The 20,800-nt window shown below is 31.8% G+C and overlaps 1 protein-coding gene and 3 pseudogenes across 2 annotated transcripts in view; all 4 read right to left on the reverse strand.

The window, feature by feature from the left end:
- The window catches only part of LOC145263159 (cyclic GMP-AMP synthase-like receptor 1), a 171,591-nt gene that overhangs the window by 106,681 nt on the left and 44,110 nt on the right, over nt 1–20,800 (reverse strand). The gene's annotated exons all lie outside the window — the stretch shown is intronic.
- LOC145263447 (U2 spliceosomal RNA) lies at nt 190–323 on the reverse strand (annotated as a pseudogene).
- Nucleotides 7,172–7,305, reverse strand: LOC145263448 (U2 spliceosomal RNA; annotated as a pseudogene).
- LOC145263449 (U2 spliceosomal RNA) lies at nt 14,153–14,286 on the reverse strand (annotated as a pseudogene).

Genomic DNA, 20,800 nt, shown 5'->3' on the forward strand with positions numbered 1-20,800 from the left:
CATTTTCTATAAAATTAAGTGTAGACTTTATAATTAAAACAAAAAATGTTATTTATACTAAAAAAAAAAAACGCTTAGTCATGTCACGTGACGTGACGTCAACATCCACTAATGGCGAACAATTGTACCTATTTACTATGCCTCCCCACGGGACAGAGTTAGACACCAGGGTCGTTTTTTAACGTGGAGAAAAGGTACAAAAATAAAAATTGTCTCAGTCGTGGAGGATTTCTCCTCCACCGAAAGAGAACAAGAAATAGAAGTGCAGCATCTGAAGAACAGATACTACACTTTGATCTTGACCAAAAGGCCAAGAATGCGAACAATTGTAAATAACAACTTTTTTCACAAAACCAACACCGTCTTTCTTTTTTTTCTCTCTCTTTCTCTCTCTCACCCACTTACTCTTCCCTCTCTCTCACCCTCTTTCTCTTGACGTCACACCACTGTTAAACTGTGGGGGGGGGAACACATTCCCAGGCATTATCTCCTATAGATGCACATTTTATTAGAAATTCAGCTTTCAAAATATTAGACGATAATAAAAATATAAAACCAACACCCTCTTTCTCTTTTCTCTCTCTCTCACCAACTTACTCTTCTCTCTCTCTCACCCTCTTTCTCTTGACCTCCTACTACTGTTAAACTGTGTGTGTGTGGGGGGGGAAGAGGCAGCTTGAAAACCAACAAAAACAGTGCACAGTTTCCCAAGCATTTGGGGTGGGAAGGGGGGGGAAGAAGCCGAGCGCACAGTTTCGTGTGAGAGAGAGAGAACAATTCTCAACCTATATACTCAACAAATTTTTTATCTACAGATTTGAAAGTTTGTATATAGGGTATTCAGACATATGGCAATATATCTAGCATAATCTATCTATTATATCTATAAAAGTGAAAATGTGTGTGTGTGTGAGGTAGCCAGAGAGAGAGAGAGAGAGAGAGAGAGAGAGAGAGAGAGAGAGAGAGAGAGACAACAATTCTCAACCTATATATTCAATACATTTTTTATCTACAGATTTGAAAATTTGTATATAGGGTATTCAGACATATGGAAATATATCTAGCATAATCTATCTATTATATCTATAAAAGTGAAAATGTGTGTGTGTGTGTGTGTGTGCGTAAGAGAGAGAGAGAACAATTCTCAACCTATATACTCAACGTATTTTTATCTACGGATTTTAAACTTTGTATATAGGGTATTCAGACATATAGAAATATATCTAGCATAATCTATACATTATATCTATAAAAGTGAGAATGTGAGTGTGTGAGAGAGAGAGAACAATTCTCAACCTATATATTCAACAAATTTTTTACCTACAGATTTGAAAATTTGTATATTGGGTATTCAGACATATGGAAATATATCTAGCATAATCGATCTATTATATCTATAAAAGTCAGAATGTTTGCGTGTGGTTGTGTGTGTAAGGTTGCGAGAGAGAGAGAGAGAACAATTCTCAACCTATCTATTCAATAAATTTGTTATCTACAGATTTGACCATTTGTATATAGGGTATTCAGACATATGGAAATATATCCAGCATAATCTATCTATTATATCCATAAAAGTGAGAATGTGTGCGTGAGAGAGAGAGAGAGAGAGAGAGAGAGAGAGTAAGTACAATTCTCACCCTATATATTCAACATATTTTTTATCTACCGATTAGAAAATTTGTATATAGGGTATTCAGACATATGGAAATATATCTAGCATAATCTATCTATTATATCTAGAAAAGTGAGAATGTGTGTGAAAGAGAGAGAGAGAAGAGAGAGAGAGAGAACAATTCTCAACCTATATATTCAACTAATTTTTATGTACAGATCTGAAAATTTGTATACAGGGTATTCAGACATATGGAAATATATCTAGCATAATCTATTATATCTATAAAAGGTAGAATGTGTGTGTGTGTGTGTGTGTGAGTGAGTGAGTGAGTGAGTGAGTGAGTGAGAGAGAGAGAGAGAGAACAATTCTCAACCTATATACTCAACAAATTTTGTATCTACAGATTTGATAATTTGTATATAGGGTATTCAGACATAAGGAAATATATCTAGCATAATCTATCTATTATATCTATAAAAGTGAGAATGTGTGTGAAAGAGAGAGAGAGAGAACAATTCTCAACCTATATATTCAACAAATTCTATCTTTACAGATTTGAAAATTTGTATATAGGGTATTCAGACATTTGGAAATATATCTAGCATAATCTATTATATCTATAAAAGTGAGAATGTGTGTGTGAGAGAGAGAGAAAGAACAATTCTCAACCTATATACTCAACAAATTTTTTATCTACAGATTTAAAAATTTGTATATAGGGTATTCAGACATATAGAAATATATCTAGCATAACCTATCTATTATATCTATAAAATGACCATGTGTGTGTGTGTGAGAGAGAGAGAACAATTTTCAGCTTGTGTGTGTGTGAGAAAGAGAGAGAGAGAAAGAGAGGAAGGAAAATTCTCACCCTATATATTCAACAAATTTTTTATCTACATATTAGAAAATTTGGATATAGGGTATTCAGACGTATGGAAATATATCTAGCATAATCTATCTATTATATCTATAAAAGTGAGAATGTGTGTGTGAGAGAGAGAGAAAGAGAGAGAGAGAGAACAATTCTCAACCTATATATTCAACTAATTTTTTATCTACAGATTTGAAAATGTGTATATTGGGTATTCAGACATATGTAAATATATCTGGCATAATCTATGTATTATATCTATAAAAGTGTGAATGTGAGTGATGGAAAGAGCAAAAAATTCTCAACCTATATAACCTATAAAAGTGAGAATATGTGTGAGAGAGAGAGAGAGAGAGAGAACAATTCTCAACCTATATATTCCACACATTTTTGGGCACAGATTTGGAAATTTGTATATAGGGTAGGCAGACATATAGAAATATATCTAGCATAATCTATCTATTATATCTATAAAAGTGAGAACTTGTGTGTGTGTGTGTGTGTGAGAGAGAGAGAGAACAATTCTTAACCTACATACTCAACAAATTTTTTACCTACAGTTTAGAAAATTTGTATATAGGGTATTCAGACATATGGAAATATATCTAGCATAATCTATCTATTATAACTACAAAAGTTAGAATGTGTGTGTGAGAGAGAGAGAGAGAACAATTCTAAACCTATATATTCAACAAATTTTTTATCTACAGATTTGAAACTTTGTATATAGGGTATTCAGACATATGGAAATATATCTAGCATAATCTATCTATTTTATCTATAAAAGTGAGAATGCGTGTGTGTGAGATAGCGAGAGAGAGAGAGAGAAAAAGAGAGAGATAAAAATTCTCAACCTATACATTCAACAAATTTTTTATCCACAGATTTGAACATTTGTATATAGGGTGTTCAGACATATAGAAATATATCTAGCATAATCTATCTATTATATGTATAAAAGTGAGAATGTGTGTGTGTGTGAGAGAGAGGACAATTGTCAACCTATGTATACAACAAATTTTTTATCTACAGATTTCAAAATTTGTATATTGGGCATTCAGACATATTTCAATATATCTGGCATAATCTGTCTATTATATCTATAAAAGTGAGAATGTGTGTGATAGAGAGAGAGAGAACAATTCTCAACCTATATACTCAACAAATTTTTTATCTACAGATTTGAAAATTTGTATATAGGGTATTCAGACATATGGAAATATATCTAGCATAATCTATTATATCTATAAAAGTGAGAATGTGTGTGTGTGTGTGTGTGAGAGAGAGAGAGAGAGAGAGAACAATTCTCAACCCATATACTCAACAAATTCTTTATCTACAGATTTTAAAATTTGTATATAGAGTATTCATACAAATAGAAATATATCTAGGATAATCTTTCTATTATATCTATAAAAGTGAGAATGTGTGTGTGTGTGAGCGAGAGAGAGAGAGAGAGAGAGAGAGAACAGTTCTCAACCTATACATTCAACAAATTTTTATATATAGGGTATTCAGAAATATCGAAATATATCTAGCATAATCTATTATATCTTTAAAAGTTAGAATGTGTGTGTGTGAGAGATAGAGAGAACAATTCTCAACCTATGCACTCTACAAATTTTTTATCTACAAATTAGAAAATTTGTATATAGGGTATTCACACATATGGAAATATATCTAGCATAATCTATCTATTATATCTATAAAAGTTAGAATGTGTGTGTGAGGTAGCCAGAGAGAGAGAGAGAGAGAGTAAGAACAATTTTCAACCTATATATTCAACAAATATTTGATCTACAGATTAGAAAATTTGTATATAGGGTATTCAGACATATGGAAATATATCTAGCATAATCTTTCTATTATATCTCTAAAATTGAGAATGTGTGTGTGAGAGAGAGAGAGAACAATTTTCAACCTATATACTCAACAAATTTTTTTATCTACAGATTTGAAAATTTGTATATAGGGTATTCAGACATATGGAAATATATCTAGAGTAATCTATCTATTATATCTATAAAAGTGAGAATGCGTGTGTGTGTGAGAGAGAGCGACACAGAACAATTCTCAACCTATATATTCAACAAATTTTTTATGTACAGATCTGAAATATCACATTTGTATAGAAGTAGAAATCTTGATACCTACTCTGATACCTAATAAAAGAAAGGACACTCTTTAGGGCGGATTTTGATTATAACAAGTCACTAATTAGAAATTATAATAAACATTCTAATAATTTAAGAATTTTACCAAAATAAAATTGCATGGTAATCACCCAATTTCTGCCACAAAATTTTGATTGGCAGAACTCATAAACATAAAATATATATTTTCTAATTTCATCTTTTTTTTTTCTTTTTACATAATCTGGTTTGATGTTTTCCCAAATATTCAAATCACTATATTTTGCTGCTTAATATCAAATACAGCAACTGAGTTATTTTTATGCATCAAACAATTACATTTTCTCATTCATCCAAACTAATCACTGAACATCAATTTCATATTTTCTTCACTAAAATATTACTGTGCTTGATGTCATCAAGTGGAGCGGATCATTTTTTTTTCATTTGTTCACACATTTTTCCAATTTATATATATTTTAAAGATTCTTAGCCTATGTCATTGCATACCAATCTGTTTATTAAAAGTTAAGGTTCACTGTAAACACATATGTTACACCAAAATAAAAACGCTTCAGATAATGTCTTGATATTCAATTCAGTTTCTCACATGACATCTTATGAAGTTAGTAGAAATGTTACAGACTTTTGAATCTCAAACACTTTCAATACTGTGCACTGATATTTTCTTTTTTGCAATATAAGCACATTCATGATTTTTTTTACAAACGTTAAAAACTTTCACATTGTGTAGCAATATACTGAAACAATTATAAAAATATTTGTTTTTATTTTGAATGATGCAGGGCATCTGAAGAGAGATTTTTCTAACAAAATGAAAGTATAATTTTTAGCAATAGGTATCTAGGAAAAGGCCACTACATATGTTATAAGTTCCAAATTTCCACAACCTGGCCAATACTGGTACATGCTAGCAAATTTAGATTTGCAATTACAAAATATGATTCTAATTTTTTCCTTTGCTCTTTATTCTAACACTACACTAAGTTTACTGTGTTATTTCGCTACAGTTGATATTGTGTAGAACAATAAGAAAATCATAGTGAACAATGCATTCAACAAAATTTCACACACATTTCTAGATACCTATATCTAATAAGTTCAAAAGAAAGGACACACTTAGGGAGGTATTTTGGTGGTCAAGTCACTAAAAAGAGATTAGCTGGTTTCCCGGCATAGCCCAGGATATAATAAAGATTGACTGAAATACATGTTCTAGCTGGTTTCTAGGCGTTGCCAGGGATGTAATATAGACACATTATGTTGTATATTACCTGTTCTCTTCTCCCTAAGGTAAAACAATTTCATATACATGCTGTAAATTACCTATGCTAGGGATAAAACATGAACAATATCAGTCCTAGGGTAGATAAAACAAATAATACATAGAGATGAAAGATTCCTCTCCCCTAAGAATCAAACATATGTTCAATATCTGCTTTTGTTTTTTCATTGTTTATACGGTCCCGAGCAACGCCGGGTAGCCCTGCTAGTCTATATATATAAAAGGCAAAAATCGGTGTGTATGTATGTATGTATGTATGTATGTATGTTTGTTTGTAACGCTAAAACTTTTGAAAGACGGAACCAGAGTTGACAAATTTGGTATCATATTGCACCTTGATCACCCGGATGACAAATATCGAAATTTCACGTCAAACGGACCAGTAGAAAGGGGTCAACTGATCGTTTTTCTCCTAGGGGGGCCCCCAAAAAAACCTGTCATTTTACCGTTATTCAATACGTGTCACGTGACGTGACGTCAGCTCAAACTTTTGACAGACACAACCAAAGTTGACAAATTATGTATCATATTGAACCTTGATCACCCGCATGACAAATATCGAAATTCCACACCAAACGGACCATTAAAAGGGGGTGAACTGATCATTTCTCTCCTAGGGGGCCCCCAAAAAAACCTGTCATTTTAATGTTAATATTACATAATCCAAAAACGCTTAGTCATGTCACGTGACGTGACGTCAACATCCAGTAATGGCGAACAAATGTAAACAAACACTTTGTTTTACCGATACTTTTGTAATTTCTCTTCTGCTTTGTTCTAGAGATTATTAAACTCCATGACAATGTCTCCAGCGTATTTAACTGGTTAAAAATAGTATTTATACAAGAGTTTTAACGAAAAATATCAGGAAAAAATGTACAGGAATAAAAAAAAATTCAGCTTTCAAAATATTCGTCGATAAAAAAACCGATCTTTATATTTACGCTAGCCATTTTGTATATTACCACGTGACCTGCTATCTCTTAAACTGGAGGGGGGGGATCCACTTGAATCCAACAAAACCAGTAATTTTTTTTTTCTATTATATATACATCATTTTCTATAAAATTAAGTGTAGACTTTATAATTAAAACAAAAAATGTTATTCATACTAAAAAAAAAAAAACGCTTAGTCATGTCACGTGACGTGACGTCAACATCCACTAATGGCGAACAATTGTACCTATTTACTATGCCTCCCCACGGGACAGAGTTAGACACCAGGGTCGTTTTTTAACGTGGAGAAAAGGTACAAAAATAAAAATTGTCTCAGTCGTGGAGGATTTCTCCTCCACCGAAAGAGAACAAGAAATAGAAGTGCAGCATCTGAAGAACAGATACTACACTTTGATCTTGACCAAAAGGCCAAGAATGCGAACAATTGTAAATAACAACTTTTTTCACAAAACCAACACCGTCTTTCTTTTTTTTCTCTCTCTTTCTCTCTCTCTCTCACCCACTTACTATTCCCTCTCTCTCACCCTCTTTCTCTTGACGTCACACCACTGTTAAACTGTGGGGGGGAACACATTCCCAGGCATTATCTCCTATAGATGCACATTTTATTAGAAATTCAGCTTTCAAAATATTAGACGATAATAAAAATATAAAACCAACACCCTCTTTCTCTTTTCTCTCTCTCTCACCAACTTACTCTTCTCTCTCTCTCACCCTCTTTCTCTTGACCTCCTACTACTGTTAAACTGTGTGTGTGTGGGGGGGGGGAAGAGGCAGCTTGAAAACCAACAAAAACAGTGCACAGTTTCCCAAGCATTTGGGGTGGGAAGGGGGGGAAGAAGCCGAGCGCACAGTTTCGTGTGAGAGAGAGAGAACAATTCTCAACCTATATACTCAACAAATTTTTTATCTACAGATTTGAAAGTTTGTATATAGGGTATTCAGACATATGGAAATATATCTAGCATAATCTATCTATTATATCTATAAAAGTGAAAATGTGTGTGTGTGTGAGGTAGCCAGAGAGAGAGAGAGAGAGACAACAATTCTCAACCTATATATTCAATACATTTTTTATCTACAGATTTGAAAATTTGTATATAGGGTATTCAGACATATGGAAATATATCTAGCATAATCTATCTATTATATCTATAAAAGTGAAAATGTGTGTGTGTGTGTGTGTGTGTGCGTAAGAGAGAGATAGAACAATTCTCAACCTATATACTCAACGTATTTTTATCTACGGATTTTAAACTTTGTATATAGGGTATTCAGACATATAGAAATATATCTAGCATAATCTATACATTATATCTATAAAAGTGAGAATGTGAGTGTGTGAGAGAGAGAGAACAATTCTCAACCTATATATTCAACAAATTTTTTACCTACAGATTTGAAAATTTGTATATTGGGTATTCAGACATATGGAAATATATCTAGCATAATCGATCTATTATATCTATAAAAGTCAGAATGTTTGCGTGTGGTTGTGTGTGTAAGGTTGCGAGAGAGAGAGAGAGAGAACAATTCTCAACCTATCTATTCAATAAATTTGTTATCTACAGATTTGACCATTTGTATATAGGGTATTCAGACATATGGAAATATATCCAGCATAATCTATCTATTATATCCATAAAAGTGAGAATGTGTGCGTGAGAGAGAGAGAGAGAGAGAGAGAGAGAGAGTAAGTACAATTCTCACCCTATATATTCAACATATTTTTTATCTACCGATTAGAAAATTTGTATATAGGGTATTCAGACATATGGAAATATATCTAGCATAATCTATCTATTATATCTAGAAAAGTGAGAATGTGTGTGAAAGAGAGAGAGAGAGAAGAGAGAGAGAGAGAGAACAATTCTCAACCTATATATTCAACTAATTTTTATGTACAGATCTGAAAATTTGTATACAGGGTATTCAGACATATGGAAATATATCTAGCATAATCTATTATATCTATAAAAGGTAGAATGTGTGTGTGTGTGTGTGTGAGTGAGTGAGTGAGTGAGTGAGTGAGAGAGAGAGAGAGAGAACAATTCTCAACCTATATACTCAACAAATTTTGTATCTACAGATTTGATAATTTGTATATAGGGTATTCAGACATAAGGAAATATATCTAGCATAATCTATCTATTATATCTATAAAAGTGAGAATGTGTGTGAAAGAGAGAGAGAGAGAACAATTCTCAACCTATATATTCAACAAATTCTATCTTTACAGATTTGAAAATTTGTATATAGGGTATTCAGACATTTGGAAATATATCTAGCATAATCTATTATATCTATAAAAGTGAGAATGTGTGTGTGAGAGAGAGAGAAAGAACAATTCTCAACCTATATACTCAACAAATTTTTTATCTACAGATTTAAAAATTTGTATATAGGGTATTCAGACATATAGAAATATATCTAGCATAACCTATCTATTATATCTATAAAATGACCATGTGTGTGTGTGTGAGAGAGAGAGAGAGAGTCAGAGAGAGAGAGAGAACAATTTTCAGCTTGTGTGTGTGTGAGAAAGAGAGAGAGAGAAAGAGAGGAAGGAAAATTCTCACCCTATATATTCAACAAATTTTTTATCTACATATTAGAAAATTTGGATATAGGGTATTCAGACGTATGGAAATATATCTAGCATAATCTATCTATTATATCTATAAAAGTGAGAATGTGTGTGTGAGAGAGAGAGAAAGAGAGAGAGAGAGAACAATTCTCAACCTATATATTCAACTAATTTTTTATCTACAGATTTGAAAATGTGTATATTGGGTATTCAGACATATGTAAATATATCTGGCATAATCTATGTATTATATCTATAAAAGTGTGAATGTGAGTGATGGAAAGAGCAAAAAATTCTCAACCTATATAACCTATAAAAGTGAGAATATGTGTGAGAGAGAGAGAGAGAGAACAATTCTCAACCTATATATTCCACACATTTTTGGGCACAGATTTGGAAATTTGTATATAGGGTAGGCAGACATATAGAAATATATCTAGCATAATCTATCTATTATATCTATAAAAGTGAGAACTTGTGTGTGTGTGTGTGTGTGAGAGAGAGAGAGAACAATTCTTAACCTACATACTCAACAAATTTTTTACCTACAGTTTAGAAAATTTGTATATAGGGTATTCAGACATATGGAAATATATCTAGCATAATCTATCTATTATAACTACAAAAGTTAGAATGTGTGTGTGAGAGAGAGAGAGAGAACAATTCTAAACCTATATATTCAACAAATTTTTTATCTACAGATTTGAAACTTTGTATATAGGGTATTCAGACATATGGAAATATATCTAGCATAATCTATCTATTTTATCTATAAAAGTGAGAATGCGTGTGTGTGAGATAGCGAGAGAGAGAGAGAGAGAAAAAGAGAGAGATAAAAATTCTCAACCTATACATTCAACAAATTTTTTATCCACAGATTTGAACATTTGTATATAGGGTGTTCAGACATATAGAAATATATCTAGCATAATCTATCTATTATATGTATAAAAGTGAGAATGTGTGTGTGTGTGAGAGAGAGGACAATTGTCAACCTATGTATACAACAAATTTTTTATCTACAGATTTCAAAATTTGTATATTGGGCATTCAGACATATTTCAATATATCTGGCATAATCTGTCTATTATATCTATAAAAGTGAGAATGTGTGTGATAGAGAGAGAGAGAACAATTCTCAACCTATATACTCAACAAATTTTTTATCTACAGATTTGAAAATTTGTATATAGGGTATTCAGACATATGGAAATATATCTAGCATAATCTATTATATCTATAAAAGTGAGAATCTGTGTGTGTGTGTGTGAGAGAGAGAGAGAGAGAGAGAGAACAATTCTCAACCCATATACTCAACAAATTCTTTATCTACAGATTTTAAAATTTGTATATAGAGTATTCATACAAATAGAAATATATCTAGGATAATCTTTCTATTATATCTATAAAAGTGAGAATGTGTGTGTGTGTGAGCGAGAGAGAGAGAGAGAGAGAGAGAGAACAGTTCTCAACCTATACATTCAACAAATTTTTATATATAGGGTATTCAGAAATATCGAAATATATCTAGCATAATCTATTATATCTTTAAAAGTTAGAATGTGTGTGTGTGAGAGATAGAGAGAACAATTCTCAACCTATGCACTCTACAAATTTTTTATCTACAAATTAGAAAATTTGTATATAGGGTATTCACACATATGGAAATATATCTAGCATAATCTATCTATTATATCTATAAAAGTTAGAATGTGTGTGTGAGGTAGCCAGAGAGAGAGAGAGAGAGAGAGTAAGAACAATTTTCAACCTATATATTCAACAAATATTTGATCTACAGATTAGAAAATTTGTATATAGGGTATTCAGACATATGGAAATATATCTAGCATAATCTATCTATTATATTTCTAAAATTGAGAATGTGTGTGTGAGAGAGAGAGAGAGAGAACAATTTTCAACCTATATACTCAACAAATTTTTTTATCTACAGATTTGAAAATTTGTATATAGGGTATTCAGACATATGGAAATATATCTAGAGTAATCTATCTATTATATCTATAAAAGTGAGAATGCGTGTGTGTGTGAGAGAGGGCGACACAGAACAATTCTCAACCTATATATTCAACAAATCTTTTATGTACAGATCTGAAATATCACATTTGTATAGAAGTAGAAATCTTGATACCTACTCTGATACCTAATAAAAGAAAGGACACTCTTTAGGGCGGATTTTGATTATAACAAGTCACTAATTAGAAATTATAATAAACATTCTAATAATTTAAGAATTTTACCAAAATAAAATTGCATGGTAATCACCCAATTTCTGCCACAAAATTTTGATTGGCAGAACTCATAAACATAAAATATATATTTTCTAATTTCATCTTTTTTTTTTCTTTTTACATAATCTGGTTTGATGTTTTCCCAAATATTCAAATCACTATATTTTGCTGCTTAATATCAAATACAGCAACTGAGTTATTTTTATGCATCAAACAATTACATTTTCTCATTCATCCAAACTAATCACTGAACATCAATTTCATATTTTCTTCACTAAAATATTACTGTGCTTGATGTCATCAAGTGGAGCGGATCATTTTTTTTTCATTTGTTCACACATTTTTCCAATTTATATATATTTTAAAGATTCTTAGCCTATGTCATTGCATACCAATCTGTTTATTAAAAGTTAAGGTTCACTGTAAACACATATGTTACACCAAAATAAAAACGCTTCAGATAATGTCTTGATATTCAATTCAGTTTCTCACATGACATCTTATGAAGTTAGTAGAAATGTTACAGACTTTTGAATCTCAAACACTTTCAATACTGTGCACTGATATTTTCTTTTTTGCAATATAAGCACATTCATGATTTTTTTTACAAACGTTAAAAACTTTCACATTGTGTAGCAATATACTGAAACAATTATAAAAATATTTGTTTTTATTTTGAATGATGCAGGGCATCTGAAGAGAGATTTTTCTAACAAAATGAAAGTATAATTTTTAGCAATAGGTATCTAGGAAAAGGCCACTACATATGTTATAAGTTCCAAATTTCCACAACCTGGCCAATACTGGTACATGCTAGCAAATTTAGATTTGCAATTACAAAATATGATTCTAATTTTTTCCTTTGCTCTTTATTCTAACACTACACTAAGTTTACTGTGTTATTTCGCTACAGTTGATATTGTGTAGAACAATAAGAAAATCATAGTGAACAATGCATTCAACAAAATTACACACACATTTCTAGATACCTATATCTAATAAGTTCAAAAGAAAGGACACACTTAGGGAGGTATTTTGGTGGTCAAGTCACTAAAAAGAGATTAGCTGGTTTCCCGGCATAGCCCAGGATATAATAAAGATTGACTGAAATACATGTTCTAGCTGGTTTCTAGGCGTTGCCAGGGATGTAATATAGACACATTATGTTGTATATTACCTGTTCTCTTCTCCCTAAGGTAAAACAATTTCATATACATGCTGTAAATTACCTATGCTAGGGATAAAACATGAACAATATCAGTCCTAGGGTAGATAAAACAAATAATACATAGAGATGAAAGATTCCTCTCCCCTAAGAATCAAACATACGTTCAATATCTGCTTTTGTTTTTTCATTGTTTATACGGTCCCGAGCAACGCCGGGTAGCCCTGCTAGTCTTCTATATATATAAAAGGCAAAAATCGGTGTGTATGTATGTATGTATGTATGTATGTTTGTTTGTAACGCTAAAACTTTTGAAAGACGGAACCAGAGTTGACAAATTTGGTATCATATTGCACCTTGATCACCCGGATGACAAATATCGAAATTTCACGTCAAACGGACCAGTAGAAAGGGGTCAACTGATCGTTTTTCTCCTAGGGGGGCCCCCCAAAAAACCTGTCATTTTAACGTTATTCAATACGTGTCACGTGACGTGACGTCAGCTCAAACTTTTGACAGACACAACCAAAGTTGACAAATTATGTATCATATTGAACCTTGATCACCCGCATGACAAATATCGAAATTCCACACCAAACGGACCATTAAAAGGGGGTGAACTGATCATTTCTCTCCTAGGGGGGCCCCCCAAAAAACCTGTCATTTTAATGTTAATATTACATAATCCAAAAACGCTTAGTCATGTCACGTGACGTGACGTCAACATCCAGTAATGGCGAACAAATGTAAACAAACACTTTGTTTTACCGATACTTTTGTAATTTCTCTTCTGCTTTGTTCTAGAGATTATTAAACTCCATGACAATGTCTCCAACGTATTTAACTGGTTAAAAATAGTATTTATACAAGAGTTTTAACGAAAAATATCAGGAAAAAATGTACAGGAATAAAAAAAAATTCAGCTTTCAAAATATTCGTCGATAAAAAAACCGATCTTTATATTTACGCTAGCCATTTTGTATATTACCACGTGACCTGCTATCTCTTAAACTGGAGGGGGGGGGATCCACTTGAATCCAACAAAACCAGTAATTTTTTTTTTCTATTATATATACAGCATTTTCTATAAAATTAAGTGTAGACTTTATAATTAAAACAAAAAATGTTATTCATACTAAAAAAAAAAAACGCTTAGTCATGTCACGTGACGTGACGTCAACATCCACTAATGGCGAACAATTGTACCTATTTACTATGCCTCCCCACGGGACAGAGTTAGACACCAGGGTCGTTTTTTAACGTGGAGAAAAGGTACAAAAATAAAAATTGTCTCAGTCGTGGAGGATTTCTCCTCCACCGAAAGAGAACAAGAAATAGAAGTGCAGCATCTGAAGAACAGATACTACACTTTGATCTTGACCAAAAGGCCAAGAATGCGAACAATTGTAAATAACAACTTTTTTCACAAAACCAACACCGTCTTTCTTTTTTTTCTCTCTCTTTCTCTCTCTCACCCACTTACTCTTCCCTCTCTCTCACCCTCTTTCTCTTGACGTCACACCACTGTTAAACTGTGGGGGGGGGAACACATTCCCAGGCATTATCTCCTATAGATGCACATTTTATTAGAAATTCAGCTTTCAAAATATTAGACGATAATAAAAATATAAAACCAACACCCTCTTTCTCTTTTCTCTCTCTCTCACCAACTTACTCTTCTCTCTCTCTCACCCTCTTTCTCTTGACCTCCTACTACTGTTAAACTGTGTGTGTGGGGGGGGAAGAGGCAGCTTGAAAACCAACAAAAACAGTGCACAGTTTCCCAAGCATTTGGGGTGGGAAGGGGGGGAAGAAGCCGAGCGCACAGTTTCGTGTGAGAGAGAGAGAACAATTCTCAACCTATATACTCAACAAATTTTTTATCTACAGATTTGAAAGTTTGTATATAGGGTATTCAGACATATGGAAATATATCTAGCATAATCTATCTATTATATCTATAAAAGTGAAAATGTGTGTGTGTGTGTGAGGTAGCCAGAGAGAGAGAGAAAGAGAGAGAGAGAGAGAGAGAGAGAGACAACAATTCTCAACCTATATATTCAATACATTTTTTATCTACAGATTTGAAAATTTGTATATAGGGTATTCAGACATATGGAAATATATCTAGCATAATCTATCTATTATATCTATAAAAGTGAAAATGTGTGTGTGTGTGTGTGTGTGTGCGTAAGAGAGAGAGAGAACAATTCTCAACCTATATACTCAACGTATTTTTATCTACGGATTTTAAACTTTGTATATAGGGTATTCAGACATATAGAAATATATCTAGCATAATCTATACATTATATCTATAAAAGTGAGAATGTGAGTGTGTGAGAGAGAGAGAACAATTCTCAACCTATATATTCAACAAATTTTTTACCTACAGATTTGAAAATTTGTATATTGGGTATTCAGACATATGGAAATATATCTAGCATAATCGATCTATTATATCTATAAAAGTCAGAATGTTTGCGTGTGGTTGTGTGTGTAAGGTTGCGAGAGAGAGAGAGAGAGAGAACAATTCTCAACCTATCTATTCAATAAATTTGTTATCTACAGATTTGACCATTTGTATATAGGGTATTCAGACATATGGAAATATATCCAGCATAATCTATCTATTATATCCATAAAAGTGAGAATGTGTGCGTGAGAGAGAGAGAGAGAGAGAGAGAGTAAGTACAATTCTCACCCTATATATTCAACATATTTTTTATCTACCGATTAGAAAATTTGTATATAGGGTATTCAGACATATGGAAATATATCTAGCATAATCTATCTATTATATCTAGAAAAGTGAGAATGTGTGTGAAAGAGAGAGAGAGAAGAGAGAGAGAGAGAACAATTCTCAACCTATATATTCAACTAATTTTTATGTACAGATCTTAAAATTTGTATACAGGGTATTCAGACATATGGAAATATATCTAGCATAATCTATTATATCTATAAAAGGTAGAATGTGTGTGTGTGTGTGTGTGAGTGAGTGAGTGAGTGAGTGAGTGAGTGAGAGAGAGAGAGAGAACAATTCTCAACCTATATACTCAACAAATTTTGTATCTACAGATTTGATAATTTGTATATAGGGTATTCAGACATAAGGAAATATATCTAGCATAATCTATCTATTATATCTATAAAAGTGAGAATGTGTGTGAAAGAGAGAGAGAGAGAACAATTCTCAACCTATATATTCAACAAATTCTATCTTTACAGATTTGAAAATTTGTATATAGGGTATTCAGACATTTGGAAATATATCTAGCATAATCTATTATATCTATAAAAGTGAGAATGTGTGTGTGAGAGAGAGAGAGAGAAAGAACAATTCTCAACCTATATACTCAACAAATTTTTTATCTACAGATTTAAAAATTTGTATATAGGGTATTCAGACATATAGAAATATATCTAGCATAACCTATCTATTATATCTATAAAATGACCATGTGTGTGTGTGTGAGAGAGAGAGAGAGAGTCAGAGAGAGAGAGAGAACAATGTTCAGCTTGTGTGTGTGTGAGAAAGAGAGAGAGAAAGAGAGGAAGGAAAATTCTCACCCTATATATTCAACAAATTTTTTATCTACATATTAGAAAATTTGGATATAGGGTATTCAGACGTATGGAAATATATCTAGCATAATCTATCTATTATATCTATAAAAGTGAGAATGTGTGTGTGAGAGAGAGAGAAAGAGAGAGAGAGAGAGAACAATTCTCAACCTATATATTCAACTAATTTTTTATCTACAGATTTGAAAATGTGTATATTGGGTATTCAGACATATGTAAATATATCTGGCATAATCTATGTATTATATCTATAAAAGTGTGAATGTGAGTGATGGAAAGAGCAAAAAATTCTCAACCTATATAACCTATAAAAGTGAGAATATGTGTGAGAGAGAGAGAGAGAGAGAACAATTCTCAACCTATATATTCCACACATTTTTGGGCACAGATTTGGAAATTTGTATATAGGGTAGGCAGACATATAGAAATATATCTAGCATAATCTATCTATTATATCTATAAAAGTGAGAACTTGTGTGTGTGTGTGTGTGTGAGAGAGAGAGAGAACAATTCTTAACCTACATACTCAACAAATTTTTTACCTACAGTTTAGAAAATTTGTATATAGGGTATTCAGACATATGGAAATATATCTAGCATAATCTATCTATTATAACTACAAAAGTTAGAATGTGTGTGTGAGAGAGAGAGAGAGAACAATTCTAAACCTATATATTCAACAAATTTTTTATCTACAGATTTGAAACTTTGTATATAGGGTATTCAGACATATGGAAATATATCTAGCATAATCTATCTATTTTATCTATAAAAGTGAGAATGCGTGTGTGTGAGATAGCGAGAGAGAGAGAGAGAAAAAGAGAGAGATAAAAATTCTCAACCTATACATTCAACAAATTTTTTATCCACAGATTTGAACATTTGTATATAGGGTGTTCAGACATATAGAAATATATCTAGCATAATCTATCTATTATATGTATAAAAGTGAGAATGTGTGTGTGTGTGAGAGAGAGGACAATTGTCAACCTATGTATACAACAAATTTTTTATCTACAGATTTCAAAATTTGTATATTGGGCATTCAGACATATTTCAATATATCTGGCATAATCTGTCTATTATATCTATAAAAGTGAGAATGTGTGTGATAGAGAGAGAGAGAACAATTCTCAACCTATATACTCAACAAATTTTTTATCTACAGATTTGAAAATTTGTATATAGGGTATTCAGACATATGGAAATATATCTAGCATAATCTATTATATCTATAAAAGTGAGAATGTGTGTGTGTGTGTGTGAGAGAGAGAGAGAGAGAGAGAACAATTCTCAACCCATATACTCAACAAATTCTTTATCTACAGATTTTAAAATTTGTATATAGAGTATTCATACAAATAGAAATATATCTAGGATAATCTTTCTATTATATCTATAAAAGTGAGAATGTGTGTGTGTGTGAGCGAGAGAGAGAGAGAGAGAGAACAGTTCTCAACCTATACATTCAACAAATTTTTATATATAGGGTATTCAGAAATATCGAAATATATCTAGCATAATCTATTATATCTTTAAAAGTTAGAATGTGTGTGTGTGAGAGATAGAGAGAACAATTCTCAACCTATGCACTCTACAAATTTTTTATCTACAAATTAGAAAATTTGTATATAGGGTATTCACACATATGGAAATATATCTAGCATAATCTATCTATTATATCTATAAAAGTTAGAATGTGTGTGTGAGGTAGCCAGAGAGAGAGAGAGAGAGAGAGAGTAAGAACAATTTTCAACCTATATATTCAACAAATATTTGATCTACAGATTAGAAAATTTGTATATAGGGTATTCAGACATATGGAAATATATCTAGCATAATCTATCTATTATATCTCTAAAATTGAGAATGTGTGTGTGAGAGAGAGAGAGAGAGAACAATTTTCAACCTATATACTCAACAAATTTTTTTATCTACAGATTTGAAAATTTGTATATAGGGTATTCAGACATATGGAAATATATCTAGAGTAATCTATCTATTATATCTATAAAAGTGAGAATGCGTGTGTGTGTGAGAGAGAGCGACACAGAACAATTCTCAACCTATATATTCAACAAATTTTTTATGTACAGATCTGAAATATCACATTTGTATAGAAGTAGAAATCTTGATACCTACTCTGATACCTAATAAAAGAAAGGACACTCTTTAGGGCGGATTTTGATTATAACAAGTCACTAATTAGAAATTATAATAAACATTCTAATAATTTAAGAATTTTACCAAAATAAAATTGCATGGTAATCACCCAATTTCTGCCACAAAATTTTGATTGGCAGAACTCATAAACATAAAATATATATTTTCTAATTTCATCTTTTTTTTTTCTTTTTACATAATCTGGTTTGATGTTTTCCCAAATATTCAAATCACTATATTTTGCTGCTTATTATCAAATACAGCAACTGAGTTATTTTTATGCATCAAACAATTACATTTTCTCATTCATCCAAACTAATCACTGAACATCAATTTCATATTTTCTTCACTAAAATATTACTGTGCTTGATGTCATCAAGTGGAGCGGATCATTTTTTTTTCATTTGTTCACACATTTTTCCAATTTATATATATTTTAAAGATTCTTAGCCTATGTCATTGCATACCAATCTGTTTATTAAAAGTTAAGGTTCACTGTAAACACATATGTTACACCAAAATAAAAACGCTTCAGATAATGTCTTGATATTCAATTCAGTTTCTCACATGACATCTTATGAAGTTAGTAGAAATGTTACAGACTTTTGAATCTCAAACACTTTCAATACTGTGCACTGATATTTTCTTTTTTGCAATATAAGCACATTCATGATTTTTTTTACAAACGTTAAAAACTTTCACATTGTGTAGCAATATACTGAAACAATTATAAAAATATTTGTTTTTATTTTGAATGATGCAGGGCATCTGAAGAGAGATTTTTCTAACAAAATGAAAGTATAATTTTTAGCAATAGGTATCTAGGAAAAGGCCACTACATATGTTATAAGTTCCAAATTTCCACAACCTGGCAAATACTGGTACATGCTAGCAAATTTAGATTTGCAATTACAAAATATGATTCTAATTTTTTCCTTTGCTCTTTATTCTAACACTACACTAAGTTTACTGTGTTATTTCGCTACAGTTGATATTGTGTAGAACAATAAGAAAATCATAGTGAACAATGCATTCAACAAAATTTCATACACATTTCTAGATACCTATATCTAATAAGTTCAAAAGAAAGGACACACTTAGGGAGGTATTTTGGTGGTCAAGTCACTAAATAGAGATTAGCTGGTTTCCCGGCATAGCCCAGGATATAATAAAGATTGACTGAAATACATGTTCTAGCTGGTTTCTAGGCGTTGCCAGGGATGTAATATAGACACATTATGTTGTATATTACCTGTTCTCTTCTCCCTAAGGTAAAACAATTTCATATACATGCTGTAAATTACCTATGCTAGGGATAAAACATGAACAATATCAGTCCTAGGGTAGATAAAACAAATAATACATAGAGATGAAAGATTCCTCTCCCCTAAGAATCAAACATATGTTCAATATCTGCTTTTGTTTTTTCATTGTTTATACGGTCCCGAGCAACGCCGGGTAGCCCTGCTAGTAATATATAAAAGGCAAAAATCGGTGTGTATGTATGTATGTATGTATGTATGTTTGTTTGTAACGCTAAAACTTTTGACAGACACAACCAAAGTTGACAAATTAGGTATCATATTGCACCTTGATCACCCGCATGACAAATATCGAAATTTCACATCAAACGGACAATTAGAAGGGGGTGAACTGATCATTTTTCTCCCAGGGGGGGCCCCCCAAAAAACTTTCATTTTAACGTTATTCAATACGTGTCACGTGACGTGACGTCAGCTCAAACTTTTGACAGACACAACCAAAGTTGACAAATTATGTATCATATTGAACCTTGATCACCCGCATGACAAATATCGAAATTTCACACCAAACGGACCATTAAAAGGGGGTGAACTGATCATTTCTCTCCTAGGGGGGCCCCCCAAAAAACCTGTCATTTTAATGTTAATATTACGTAATCCAAAAACGCTTAGTCATGTCACGTGACGTGACGTCAACATCCAGTAATGGCGAACAAATGTAAATAAAAACTTTGTTTTACCGATACTTTTGTAATTTCTCTTCTCCTTTGTTCTATATATTAATAAACTCCATGACAATGTCTTCAACGTAATTAACTGGTTAAAAATAGTATTTATACAAGAGTTTTAACGAAAAATGTCAGGAAAAAATGTACAGGAATAAAAAAAATTCAGCTTTCAAA

This window comes from Euprymna scolopes, chromosome 38 (assembly GCF_053919585.1).
Source record: "Euprymna scolopes isolate OS-2025 chromosome 38, ASM5391958v1, whole genome shotgun sequence".
In the NCBI taxonomy this organism is placed as follows: Eukaryota; Metazoa; Mollusca; class Cephalopoda; order Sepiida; family Sepiolidae; genus Euprymna; species Euprymna scolopes.